This window comes from Meriones unguiculatus, chromosome 12 (assembly GCF_030254825.1).
Source record: "Meriones unguiculatus strain TT.TT164.6M chromosome 12, Bangor_MerUng_6.1, whole genome shotgun sequence".
In the NCBI taxonomy this organism is placed as follows: Eukaryota; Metazoa; Chordata; class Mammalia; order Rodentia; family Muridae; genus Meriones; species Meriones unguiculatus.
In genome coordinates this window covers 3393700-3407388 of record NC_083360.1, presented here as the reverse complement: position 1 = coordinate 3407388, position 13689 = coordinate 3393700, and positions in this window count along the sequence as shown.

The window sequence follows — 13689 nt, the reverse complement described above, 5'->3', positions numbered from 1 at the left end:
TATTTTCTTATTAAAACATTATCAAGTAATGTATGTTAAGATTCTGAAACAGATGTTTAGCCTAATGTAAACCTAACAAATTAGTATGTCACCTCTGAGGTTCACAGGGCAACGAACATATAGGACTTAAGAATGGCTCCTGTGCATTGTAAAACACAATCCAAATGTTACCTCTTATTCAGTGGGTAGAAAAGAATGGACCAGAAAGAGGGAGTTATAGAATGTAACCCTACATTCTATAAGAGGAGTTATAGAATGTAAGGTTAGCCAATCTGATCATTATCTTTCGGCTATTTTCAGAATTCTCTTTATTTTTAATTTTGAGTGTAGGGAGTAAAACAGTAGCTCTTACCTTACCACCACCAAAGAGCACAAGTTAGTAGCTTGCTTCCACCCTCGTCCACGTGCCTGTCCACCTACTCTTCAAATGAGTACCCTCGCCCACGTGCCTGTCCGCCTACTCTTCACTTGAGTACCCTCGCCCACGTGCCTGTCCGCCTACTCTTCACATGAGTACCCTCGCCCACGTGCCTGTCCGCCTACTCTTCACTTGAGTACCCTCGCCCACGTGCCTGTCCGCCTACTCTTCACTTGAGTACCCTCGCCCACGTGCCTGTCCGCCTACTCTTCACATGAGTACCCTCGCCCACGTGCCTGTCTGCCTACTCTTCACTTGAGTACCCTCGCCCACGTGCCTGTCCGCCTACTCTTCACTTGAGTACAGCCGTTACCCTGAGAAAAACAGTTGTGGCTGAGACAGTCAGCCAATGGGTATGTGCGTCACTGCTAGCGTCATCTACAATGTAAACCTTCCTTCTAAAGTATTGTTCTACATTCTTTGTTTTGGTCAAGTTAGAGGGTTAGTATTAAGCCTAAGATTCTGGTCAAAGCAAAAACAAACAAACAAACAAACAGAAAACAGAAAAATGGCAATGTAAACACAAAAATACACTATACCATGAAAATACAGGATTACTGCAGATTATCTGTTTCCTGGAGATTCCATTAAACATATGAGGAGAAGTGTCAAATTATACTGAACTTTAAGTCTTTCTCTATTCTTTTATATTTTCTTCACAGAGACAATCTCAGATGTTAAACAGAGCAAAATGTATCTTCAATCAAATCTTGAAAATGCAGTTGGTATACTAATGAGAAATATTGTTTGGTTAGAGTTACCTCATTGATGTTAAAAAATTTTATTCTTGGTTTTATATTTGAGAAAGCTAAATCACAGACATGATAGATATGAATTAATGTCTTCATCACATATTTTTTGAGGGACATTCTAATCAAGTATTCTTTCATTGAGTAGTATCCAGTCCTGACAATTTCTCAAATGAAGATTTTTCTTAACTTTTATTTTTATTCTTCACAATTTATTCATTATATATCCCTATTGAAGCCCCCACCCTCAAGTCTCCCCAGTCTCACCCTCCCTCCCTCCCTCTCTTATTGACTTCCCCTAGTCCACAGAAAGGGGGAGTTATGGCCATCTGCCCATACTTGTTAAATCTCGTCAGGACTGCTTGGATCCTCTTCCTCCATATCTTGGAAAGGCTGCATCATCAGGGGTCAGTGACCAGAGAACAGTCAACTGAGTTCATGACTGAGGCAGCCCCTGATCCCCCCATTCAGAGATGCACATGGAGACTGAGCTGCCAATCGGACACATCTGAGTGTCTCAGCTCAAATGAGGTTTTTAATTTAATAATATGGTTAAATTATTTCACTTTCTTAAAACTTACCATTATATGCTTCTAAGTTTCATTTATTGTTGACGTGATAAAAATCATGTTTGAAGCAACTTAGGGGAGAAGAAGTTTATTTTAGCTCAGAATGACAGGGTTCAGCTCCTCATAGCAAAGACTGGAAGAACTCAGGATATTATATCCACACACAGAAGAAGAGACCAATCAATGCATGCGTGCCAGTGGCTAGCTCATTCACTCCACTTTTACGAGCTCCAGTATTCTTCCTTAGGAAGTACGGTGCCTGTTACCTACAGAGAAAGGTCTTCCCTCCTCTTTGTAATCAAGATAATCCTTAAAAATATGGCAACAGACAAATCTATTCTAAACAGCCTTTCATTGATACTTTCTTCCCTGGTGTCTCTAGATAACTCCAAAGTAACAATGAAAGTTAGTCATCATATAGCTTACAATGATAGTATAGTATTACGTTTGCAACTAAAATTTTATTGAAGCTCTGGGATTAATATATTGTGGCAATTCTTTAGTACAGTGAAATCATGCTTGATAAATTCATTTGTGTATGCTTTGGAAGAATGCCAAGAAAAGCTGGCCTCCGAGACAGCGGAAAAGGATACAGTCTTTTCTCGTTAGTTTTAAACAAATGCGCCCAGTTTTGAACAGTTACACTATAACTCAGTCTACATATTTTTTGTGGAATAATTTACTATAGTTAATTGCTCCGTGATATATTTTCACATTTAACAGACACTTTTTGAAGATGAGTATTTAAGAAAATGAGTATGGTACTTGTTTACAGCTATGTGCTAAATTAATGTGCAAATATTTAATAATTGGAAAGGTAATGAGGAGGCATACTGTCCCTGAAATTGAATAACCTAATCAAATTCCACTATTGGATAAAGTATTACCTTAATTTGTATTTTACTTTTTCTATTACAGAAAATGATTCACAAACGCAAACTCCTGTAACATAACTCTAAAAAATTTAAATGCAGTTGGAGTTTAAATCCAACATACATATCTTAAATTTTTAGCATAATTTGGATGTGAAAGTTGGACATTTACTCAATTAGCAAGCTTAATCCTATAACTAATGCTTAAAAGACAAATTATGAAGCTTGCCATGACTCACTGAATTAAATATGCATTTGGTATGTTAGCATACTTAATGGTGCCTCATATACATATCTTTCTTATTAATTGGTTATTTACAATAGAAGTTTCCCATAATACACTTAAAATCTTCAAGTTAATACTGAATATCCATTTTAAAAATTATACTGTTGCCTTCTCATTTTAACCTCTCTTTGAACACGCTTACTTACTCCTTCAGCAGAATGAGAATTGTGCCTATGTATGGTTAGCTAAAAATATCTCACGCTCTACTCTTCTCTTTGCACAACTACAGGCGTAGAGATGAAAGTGCATTAGATGTGTGATTGAGAAATGGCCTTAAAATTTACGTTCAGTTTTGCATCCATTTTACACTGTTTAATTTCCTCTCAAATAAAAACTGCTCCACAGAAATCCTGATGCTATTTTGGTTATGTTCACTTAGTAATTGAGGTCTGTGTCATGAAATCAAAGCTTATGTTGCAGGGTTTTATTCGTTTGTTTAAGAAAATACTTCAACAAACAAGAAAGCAAACAACCAAAACACGGCATTCGCATATCTACTTGTGTGATTACGGACACATCTCCAAAAGTTTACTGAACTCTAGAAGGCCAACTACCCTATGCTTGTAAGCATTGGATTGATTGGACACAGATGATAGGATCTAAGAAAACTCTCGATTAGTACATTTCACACGCTGAAATAAATATGAACTCAAATGAAAATAGCCTTGAAACCTCAGAATTTTAGCTTTCAGAGGGGCAGAAGAAGCACATTGTTGGACATGATAGCCTTTACATGTCTTATCCAGATGAAAAGGCCAGCTGGAATGAGATGTGTGGGACATGAACTGGTGGCATCATACATGGATCCTACATGGCAGAGTTCTGTTCATTGTCAAATAGTCTGTTACTGAAGACAGAAGGCATTTGATATAAAAACGCAGAAGGGATAAATTTAAATTCGTGAAGAGAGGCAGTATCTAAGAATAGTGAGGACTGGGCTTGAGAGCACAGGCCTGCCAGCTCTCAGGAAGCTGACAAAAATTATGGTAAATTCATTTATCTGGGCTTCAGTATGACTTCAAGGCCGACATAGGCAGTTTACTGAGAGCCTGTGTTAAGATTAAAAGAATCAAGAAATGCTAAGATATCTTTTACAACCAAATAACAGCATAAATGAATTTAAAGACATACATTTCTTTGCAGTTAGTGAGAACAGTAGAAAGAGAATTTTTAAGATAAGACACAAACTTTCTGCAGAACAAATTGTCAAAAGAAATTGTCTGTAGATGATTATTATAGACTTAGAACACTTTCTGGGATGTAGACAATCAAAAATCACTATTGATCAAATATTTTCTTGGGTCTATGTTCGATAATGATGAAAATATAAAATGAGTAGTAGAAAAGATTATTCTACATTCCAGAGTTCACTATAATTGTGTCTGTGTGCACATGCCTAATTATGTGCCTGAAAACATACAAGTGTGCATATGCCATGCCTTTGGTTTGTGGACTTTGTTAGAATATTTTCTTTAAAAATTTTTTAATACAAGTCGTTAATTCATGATATAAAATTTAACTTACCTCACTCAGGATGATCCTTTCCAGTTCCCACCATTTGCCTGCAAAATTCATTATTTCCTTGTTTTTTGGAGCTAAGTACCATTCCAATGTATAGATGTACCACAATTTCTGTATCCATTTTTCAACTGAGGGGCATCTGGGTTGTTTCCAGCTTCTGGCTATTAAAAACAAAGCTGCTACAAGCGTGGTTTAGCTAATGACCTTGTTGTATACTTGAGCATCTTTTTAATATATGCCTAGGAGTGGTATAGCTGGATCTTGAGGAAGCACTATTCCTAGTTGTCTGAGAAAGCACCAGATTGATTTCCAAAGTGGTTATACAAGTTTACATTCCCACCAGCAGTAGAGTAGGGTTCCCCTTTCTCCATATTTTTTCCAGTATGTGTTGTCACTTGAGTTTTTGATCTTAGACATTCTTATGGGTGTAAGGTGAAATCTCAGGGTAGTTACAAAAACAATGAAATCCAATCATCAAAGTTTGGGATGAACTCATGAACAAATGAAAAATGCAAATAGATCCATATTTATCACTCTGCACAAAACTAAAGTTCAAGTGTGTCAAAGCCCACAACATAAACAGAGACACACAAAATCTGTTAGAAGAAAAAGTGGGGAAGAGCCTAGAACTCATTGGCAGAGGAGACAACTTCCTGAACAGAACACCAACTGCACAGGCTCTAAGATCAACAATCTAAATGGGACCTCATGAAACTGAAAAGCTTTTGTGGAGCAAAGAACACTGTCATCAGAACAAAATGATAGTCTACAAACTGCAAGAGGATCTTCACCAACCTTATATCTGACAGGGTGCTAATATCCAAATATATAAAGTATTCAAGAAGTTAAAAAGCAACAAATCAAGTAATCCGACTAAAAATTGGGGTACAGAGCTAAATAGAGAATTCTCAGTAAAGGAATATTGAATGGCAGAGAAACACTTAAATAAATGCTCAACATCCTAGTCATCGGGGAGATGCAAATCAAAACAACCCTGAGATTTCACCTTACACTCAGCTAAAGATGAGGGCTACTGGGGAGGTAGCATAAATCTCCCTGGAAAGGGGAAATAGAATAGATTCTGCTGGTGGACTGGAGCAGTGGGTCCACAGTGATAGTGACCAGATAAGGTAGAGGGGAATGGGGGTGAGAGAGATGGAACTGGAATACCTTAGCAGGGAGTGGTAGAATCCTAGTGCAGTAGAAACTTCCTGGAATCCTTGAGGGTGACTCCGGTGACGACTACGTAATGAGGATACAGAGCCTGAATGGCCAACTTTTGTGGCCAGGCAAGTCTTCTAGTGGTAGGATTGGGTTACATTCAGTCGAGCTGTTTGTTAAGGGAGTTCCATAGAGATCCTTAAACAGATGGATGCTTGGACAGAAGGTTGCTCTCTAAAATCTGGCAGTGGAACCCTACTGCAGAGGGCAGAATCCATACAACTCACAAAATGAAAGGAGATCAAGCTGCTGTGGCTTGGAAAGCTTCACCTCTACATTCTCATCTCTTTTGTGTCATAAGGCACCCTGTGGGTTAGGAAAAGAAATCTGGACCCCAAACCAACTAAAACCGTTCCCTTTCAACCTGTCCTGCCTGCAAGTTGTACAGGAGTTATGGTACCACAGAATTTGTGGGACTGGCCAACCACTGTTTGGTTTAACTTGAGCACATGCCAGGAGAGAGAACTCAGGCATTGTACTGCCTGGATGGCCAGGAACTAGACTAGAGACTGGATAGCCCAGAGACCTAGGGCAGAAACAAAGCAAACGTCACTGGGGAAAAAATCAATGAACTGATTTCTAAAGATATTCTGCTATATTCATAAACTGGCATCTTGTCCAGTTGTTATCAGAGAAGCTCCCTCCTACAGCACATGAGAGCAGGTGTGGAGACCCACAGCTCGACGTCACACAGAAAAAGACGGTCTAAATTGGAGTTCTCCATGGGGTCCCTCCCCTTGAAGATCTGGAAACTCCAAGCTAAAGAAAAGGATGTAGGTGTCAGAGGACAAGGAGGACGGCAGGATAACATGGCTCAGCCCAGCAAATTGACTAAGCAGAGCTCACAGAGGCTTACAGAGGCTGAAACGGTGAGCACAGGATCTGGAAGGCTCTGCAGAGATACTCTGTGTATTTTTTATGGCTTTTATCTTGGTGGTTTTGTGAGAGTCATAACAGTGGGAGTGAATGTTTCTCTGACTCTTTTTCCAGCCCTTGGGACTTTTTTTTCCTTACTTCCTATTTAGTTGCCTTGTCCAGCTTCATTATAAAGGCTTTTGCCTTGCCTTATTGTATATTGTTTTTTTCTCTTTGGCTGTCATTTCTTGTAGGCATGCTTTTTTTCTGGAGAGCAAGCAGAGGAGGAGTGGATCTGGGAAGGTGTGGGGGAGCCAAGAGGAATGGAGGGATGGTAAAATGTGATTGGCATGTAATGTATGAGAGGAGAACCTATTTTAAATAGATAAAAAGAGGAAGATAAATATTCCATCTATATCTTTCCTATATATTCCATTCTATAAAATATTTAAGGCAATTTCATAAATGTCAAAAGCTGTATTGCTCTTTTTGATATATGAACCATATTGTTGCTATATTTAGGTTTTAAAATTATATTTTCATTTTGTTTATAAATAAGTTTACAAGGGAGGGGTGGACAGAGCATTGGGAGAGATGACTGGATTAGGTGAGACTTAGTGCGCAATAGTTAGTTGAAACTTCCTCAACCTATAAGGTTGACTCCTACTAAGGGATCCTGCACCAGCCATCTTCTTTGCTGTATCCCCATCTCTAACTCAGGGAGATACTCCCTGATGGACCAGAAGCCACATGGAACATCAGAATGCCAACTCAACCACAGGCCACACAAGCTGGAAGACTAGAGTAAAACCAACCAACCAAACAAAAACCAAAAACAAATACAAATAAAAAAAACACTAGACTATGATCACCATAAACCCAGATGCCTATATGCCACTGAAAGAACAGAGTGAAGAACAGCCCGGGTAGTAAGTCATCCCCACAGGCCACCTATCCTGCTACGTGTTGTGATTTCATCTCACCATAGCCAAAATGGATGAAGTCAATTGACCACAAACATTGATGACGATGTAAGAGAAAGGAAACCTACCTCATTGTGCTTTTAGGAATGTAAACTTGTGCTGCAAATGCAGAATTCAGAATGGAAAATCTTCAAGAAGCTTAAAATAAATCCACCACATGACCAAGATTTACTATTCCTTACCAAATGCAAAAAGAAGTTCGCACAATGCTCTGAGGAAATTTGCTCAGCAATGTGCATTGGCCCTTTCTTCCCAACAGCTGGGAAATGGAAACAGCCTAAGTGTCTTTCAATCGATGACTGGATAATAAAAGTGTAGCACACACTCAGAGTCAAGTGTTTCTTATCCGTAAAGAAGAATTAAACCATGAAACTTTCAGGCAAAAAGAATGGACCTAGAAAGAAAGATGCTGAGTAAGGTAATACAGACAAAGAGAGACAAATGCCACATGTTCTCTTTCATCTTAGCTTTTGACCTCAAAATTTTTAGATGTGATTATATAGCAAGGAGTAAAAACAGAAAGCATGAAAGTATAAAGGCATTGTAATGGAGATAGCTTGAGAGAGGGATTTAATTAAGAGTGTCTCAATATAAAATAAGAAAGAAGAAAGAAATCCAAATAAAACCTAGGCTATTGAATAAAGTTTCAAAGTATATTTTACATTTTATATTTGCCTAAATATTTTATGTTTACCTAAGATTACACATATTATAATATTAAGTGTCTTATATTTTAATTTCAGTTTATTCCCTTTGTATCCCAGCTGTAGCGCTTCACTCATTCCCGCCCAACACCACCCTTCCTCCCTCATCTCTTCTCATGCCCCTCTCCAAGTCCACTGAGAGGGGAGGTTCTCCTCCACCTCCATCTGCCCCTAACCTATCAGCCCTCATCAGGACTGGCTGCAAAGTCTTCCTCTGTGGCCTAGTAAGGGGGGAGGTAATCAAAGAGTCAGCCCCTGAGTTCATGTCAGAGACAGTCCCTATTCTCTTTACTAGGGAACCCACTTGGACACTGAGCTGCCATGGGCTACATCTGTGCAGGGGTTCTAGGTTATCTCCATGCATGATCTTTGATTGGAGTATCAGTATCAGAAAAAAACCCTGGGCCCAGATTTCTTGGTTCTATTGCTCTCCTTGTGGAGCTCCTGCCCCCTCCACATTTTTCTTTTTTCTTTTTTTTTTAATTTTTTTTTATCAGTTACATTTTATTAACTCTGTATCCCAGCCATGTCCCGATCCCTCATTCCCTCCCAGTCCCTCCCTCCCTCCCTCATCTCCACTGTGCCCCTTTCCAAGTCCACTGATAGGGGGGACCTCCTCCCCATTCATCTGATCCTGTTTTATCAGGTATCTTCAGGACTGGCTGCAAAGCCCTCCTCTGTGGCCTAACAGGACTGCCCCTCCCTTGGGGGTGGGGAGGCCAAAGAGCCAGTCATTGAGTTCCTGTTAGAAATAGTCCCTGTTCCCCTCACTTTGGGAAACCAATTGGTTACTGAGCTACCACAGGCTACATCTGAGTGGAGGTTCTAGGTTATATCCATACATGGTCCTTGGTTGAATGTCAGTCTCAGAAAAGACCCTGTGCCCAGATATATTTGGTCCTTGTGGAGCTCCTATCCTTTCCCCATCAGACTAACTCCCCTTCTTTCTTATGATTCCCTGTACTCTGCCAAAGGTTTGGTCATGAGTCTTTGCTTTGAAAACACTGCTAGTTAGAGTCTTTCAGATGCGCTCAGTAGACTCCTGTCATACGTTCAATGCACATCCCATCTGTCTTTCTAAATGAGGATTGATCATCTTACCCCATGTCCGCTCAATTGATTATCTTTTTTAGGTGTATAGATTTCATTATGTTTATCATATCTTATAGGTCTATATAAGTGAGTATATCTCATGTTTGTCTTTCTCCTTCTGGGATATTTCACTCAGAATGATCTTTTCTAGATCCCACCATTTGCCTGCAAATTTCATGATTTCCTCCTTTTTGATTGCTGAGTAGTATTCCATTGTATAAAAATACCACAATTTCTGTACCCATTTCACCGTTGATGGACATCTGGGTTGTTTCTAGGTTCTGGCTATTACAAATAGAGCTGCTATAAACATGGTTGAGCAAGTGTCCTTTCTGTGTACTTGAACAAACTTTGGGTATATACCTAGCAGTGGTATAGCTGGGTCTGGAGGAAGCACTATTCCTAATTGTCTTAGAAAGCGCCAGATAGCTTTCCAGAGTGGTTGTACCAGTTTACATTCCCACCAGCAGTGGAGGAGGGTTCCCCTTTCTCCACAACCTCTCCAGCATGTGTTATCGCTTGAGTTTTTCATCTTGGCCATTCTGATGGGTGTAAGGTGATATCTCAGGGTCGTTTTGATTTGCATCTCTCTGATGGCTAATGAGGTTGAGCATTTCTTTAAGTGTTTCTCTGCCATTTTCTATCTCCCACTTCTTTTATAAGATTCCCTGCTCTCTGCTCAAAGTTTGACTATGAGTCTCAGCTTTAGAGTATCTGTTTTCATACTCTATTGGGTAGAGTCTTTCAGAGGCCCTCTGTGGTAGGCTCCTGTCCTGTTCCCTGTTTTCTTCCTCTTCTGATGTCCAACCCATTTGCCCTTCTGAGTGAGGATTGATCCTCTTACCCAGGGTCCTCCTTCTTGCTTTGCTTCTTTAGGTGTACAGATTTCAGTATATTTATCTTATATTTTATGTCTAATATCCACTTATAAGTAGGTATATATCATGTGTGTCTTTCTCTTAAATATGTTATAATATACATAAACTAAATATTTATGTTACGATCTTAAATAAAGTTGTCCTACTTAAGCCCACAAGAGCTTTCAAAAATCTAAGGAGAACCCAGTACAGACATGAGAAAATTTTGTTCAAGTTGTTGATCAGGGTGGTCCAAGTGACTCCCCCAAATCATAGTATTTCTATTGACAATCAATTTCATATGGAAAAAAAAAAACTAGAATAACTAAAACAACCCTGAGCAATAAAAGATCTGGAGGTATCTCTATCCCTGATTTCAAGCTGTACTATAGAGCAACAGTATTAAAAACAACATGGTACTGGCATAGAAACAGACTGGTGTATCAATGGAATCAGAGTCAAAGACCCAGAAATAAACCCACAAACCAACAGATAGTTGAGTTTTTACAAAGAAGCCAAAACCATACAATGGAAATAAAAGATAGCATCTTCAATAAATGGTGCTGTTCAATCTGGATGTCTACATGTAGATAAATTAAAATAGATCCATATTTATCACCATGAAGAAACTAAATTTCAAGTGTATCAAAGATCTCAACATAAAACCAGACACACTAAACCTGTTAGAAGAAAAACTGGAAAAGAACCTTGAACTCACTGACACAGGACACAACTTCCTGAACAGATCACCAACAGTACAGGCTCTGATATCAACAATCAATGAATGGGAGCACATGAAACTGAAAAGCTTCTTTAAAGCAAAGGACACTGTCAACAGAGCAAAACAACTGCCTAAAGATTGGGAAAGGATCTTCATCAACCCTTTATAGAGGGCTAATATCAAAAATATAAAGGAACTCATGAACTTAAAGACCAGTAAACCAAGAAATCTAATTGAAAAAAAAATGGGATACAGAGCTAAACAGAGAATTCTCAATAGAGGAATATCGAATGGTAGAGAAATACTTAAAGAAATGTTCAATTTCATTAGCCATCAGGGAAATCCAAATCAAAACAAATCTGAGATTTCACCTTACACACATCAGAATGACTAAGATCAAACATTCTTGATTGGAAAGGATACAAAGAAAGGTGAACCTTTCTCCATTGCTGGTGAGAATGTAAACTTGTAAAACCACTTTGGAAATCAATCTGGCACTTTCTCAGACAATTAGGAATATTGCTTCCTCAAGATCCAGCTATACCATTTCTGGGCATATATCCAAAAGATGCTCAACCATACAACAAGGACATTTGCTCATCTTTTTTTCATAGCAGCTTTATTCGTAATATCCAGAAGCTGGAAACAACCTAGATGTCCCTCAATCAAAGAATGTATACAGAAATTGTGATGCATTTACACAAGGACTACCACTCAGCTATTAAAAACAAGGAAATCATGAAATTTGCAGGTAAATGGTGGGAACTAGAAAAGATAATCCTGAGTTAGATATCTCAGAAACAGAGAGACAGGCACTTACAAATGGATATTAGCTATATAATACAGGATAAACATACTAAATTCTATAGTTTTAATGAAGCTAAACTTCCTAAAATTTGAAGGCAAGTCCTTATTGTTAAAAATACCACACAGGAATCTCCTCTGCTACTGATATGAAGATCAGTATCAGAAAAACCCCTGATAATCCAATAAGGAACCATTCATGGAGATAACCTAGAACCCCTGCATAGATGTAGCCCATAGAAACTCAGTCTCCAAGTGGGTTTTCCTAGTAATGGGAACAGGGACTGTCTCTGACATGAACTGATTGGTCTGCTCTTTGATCACCTCCCCCTGATGGGGTGCAGCCTTACCAGGCCACAGAGGAAGACAATGCAGCCAGTCCTGATGAGACTTGATAAGCTAGGGTCAGATGGAAGGGGAGCAGGACTTTCCCTATCACTGGACAGGGGGAGGGGCAAAGGAGGATAAGAAAGAGGGCAGGATAAGTTGTAGGTGAGGGAAGGGCCTACAGCTGGAATACAGAGTGATTAAACTGTAATAAATTAAAAAATAATAAATGAAATTTAAAAAATACCACACACTTAGGGCACAGGAATATATTGCTCGTAAACCACAATGATCAGCGTAGCAATATACCCCTAAAGGGACAATGGTGGTGTTAATGTGTTGGTAGCAATCAGCATCTACTTAACTGTATTTACTGAGCGTTCAACAGGAGAGAAAACAGGCCTGGTGCTACTAATCAAGCCATCTATCCATAGGTAATGAGGTGTTAAGTCTTAGAGAGGAGAACCTGCTAATGCCACCTTACTAGACTATTACAATTTCTAAGCATCTTCTAAAAGTTATCCTTGTACCCACAGGTAAGCATAGCTCACCTATCATTGGAAAGCTTGTCTTTACAGCATAGACCTTTAACAGAAAACCACAACTGGACACAATGCAGAGACCAATGAACCTTGGAGTTCTCAGGTGCAAAGGATGCATCTATAGCACAGCTCCTGTACCTAAGAATCAGGGAACGCACACGAGAAGAGACCACGATGATTATAAGAGCCAGAAGATGGGGATGTTCACCTGTGTCCCCTACAAATGGCTGCTGAGGGGAAAGAATTGGGCTAACCTAAGGTTGAGCTTTTAATTAGTCATCCAATACGAAGCTGTCAGGCACAAAATTTTATAGACATAAAGAAAAACAGCTTCAGAAGATTGTATTTATATACTTGTATCTGCACACACACACAAACACACACTCAAAGAAAAAGAACTCGTCACTATGCAAGGACACCAGAACAGAGCATGTTGGGCATGGAAAAAGTAAACAAAAGAGAGAAAGTATTGCAACTATAATTTTATTTTAACATATATTTAAATGTTAAATTGTAATTGCCTTCAAAATCAAAGAGGAAGAAAGGAAAAGAAGGATCTTTGTCTGTTTATATTATTTATTCTCCATTAATTAAAATATCATCCAATTAGCAACAAGGTAACAGAAACATTAAAGCTGGGTCCTAAAATCATTGCAATATAGTAACTCAGTCAAAAAATGTCAAAGATTTCGGAGGAAATGAGCAAAAGAGAACGCAGAGTGCAGTGGATGCATCGCGTTGGCCCAGTGTAACATTAGCATCTAAGTTATGTGACGATTCAGAATTAAAGAACTCTTTTAGCAGAAACTTCTTTTAGCAGAAATCAAGAGAGAAAGTTAGATTTAAACTGTGCACCAGTAGTTTCATATGTTTATTCATATTTCTTCTCATCTAAAAAGGAATGTGTTTAAAATAAGGAATAACTTTAAGAAACAGAAACAAGAAAACATATTACAGAAAAAAACGACAATATGAGCATACACTGCTCTTTGACTTGAAACCAGGAAGATAAGCCATGTGAAGAGGGAGGCTGTTTAACTTGTGTAACAGTAGAGTTGAGTCATGGGTGTGGGTGTATGTATGTATTTACATAGGAGTCTTGCAGGTGAAGATGTTGTAGTATTTAGTATTGACAATGCCCCTAGAACAGAAGTAGAACTGGTTATGA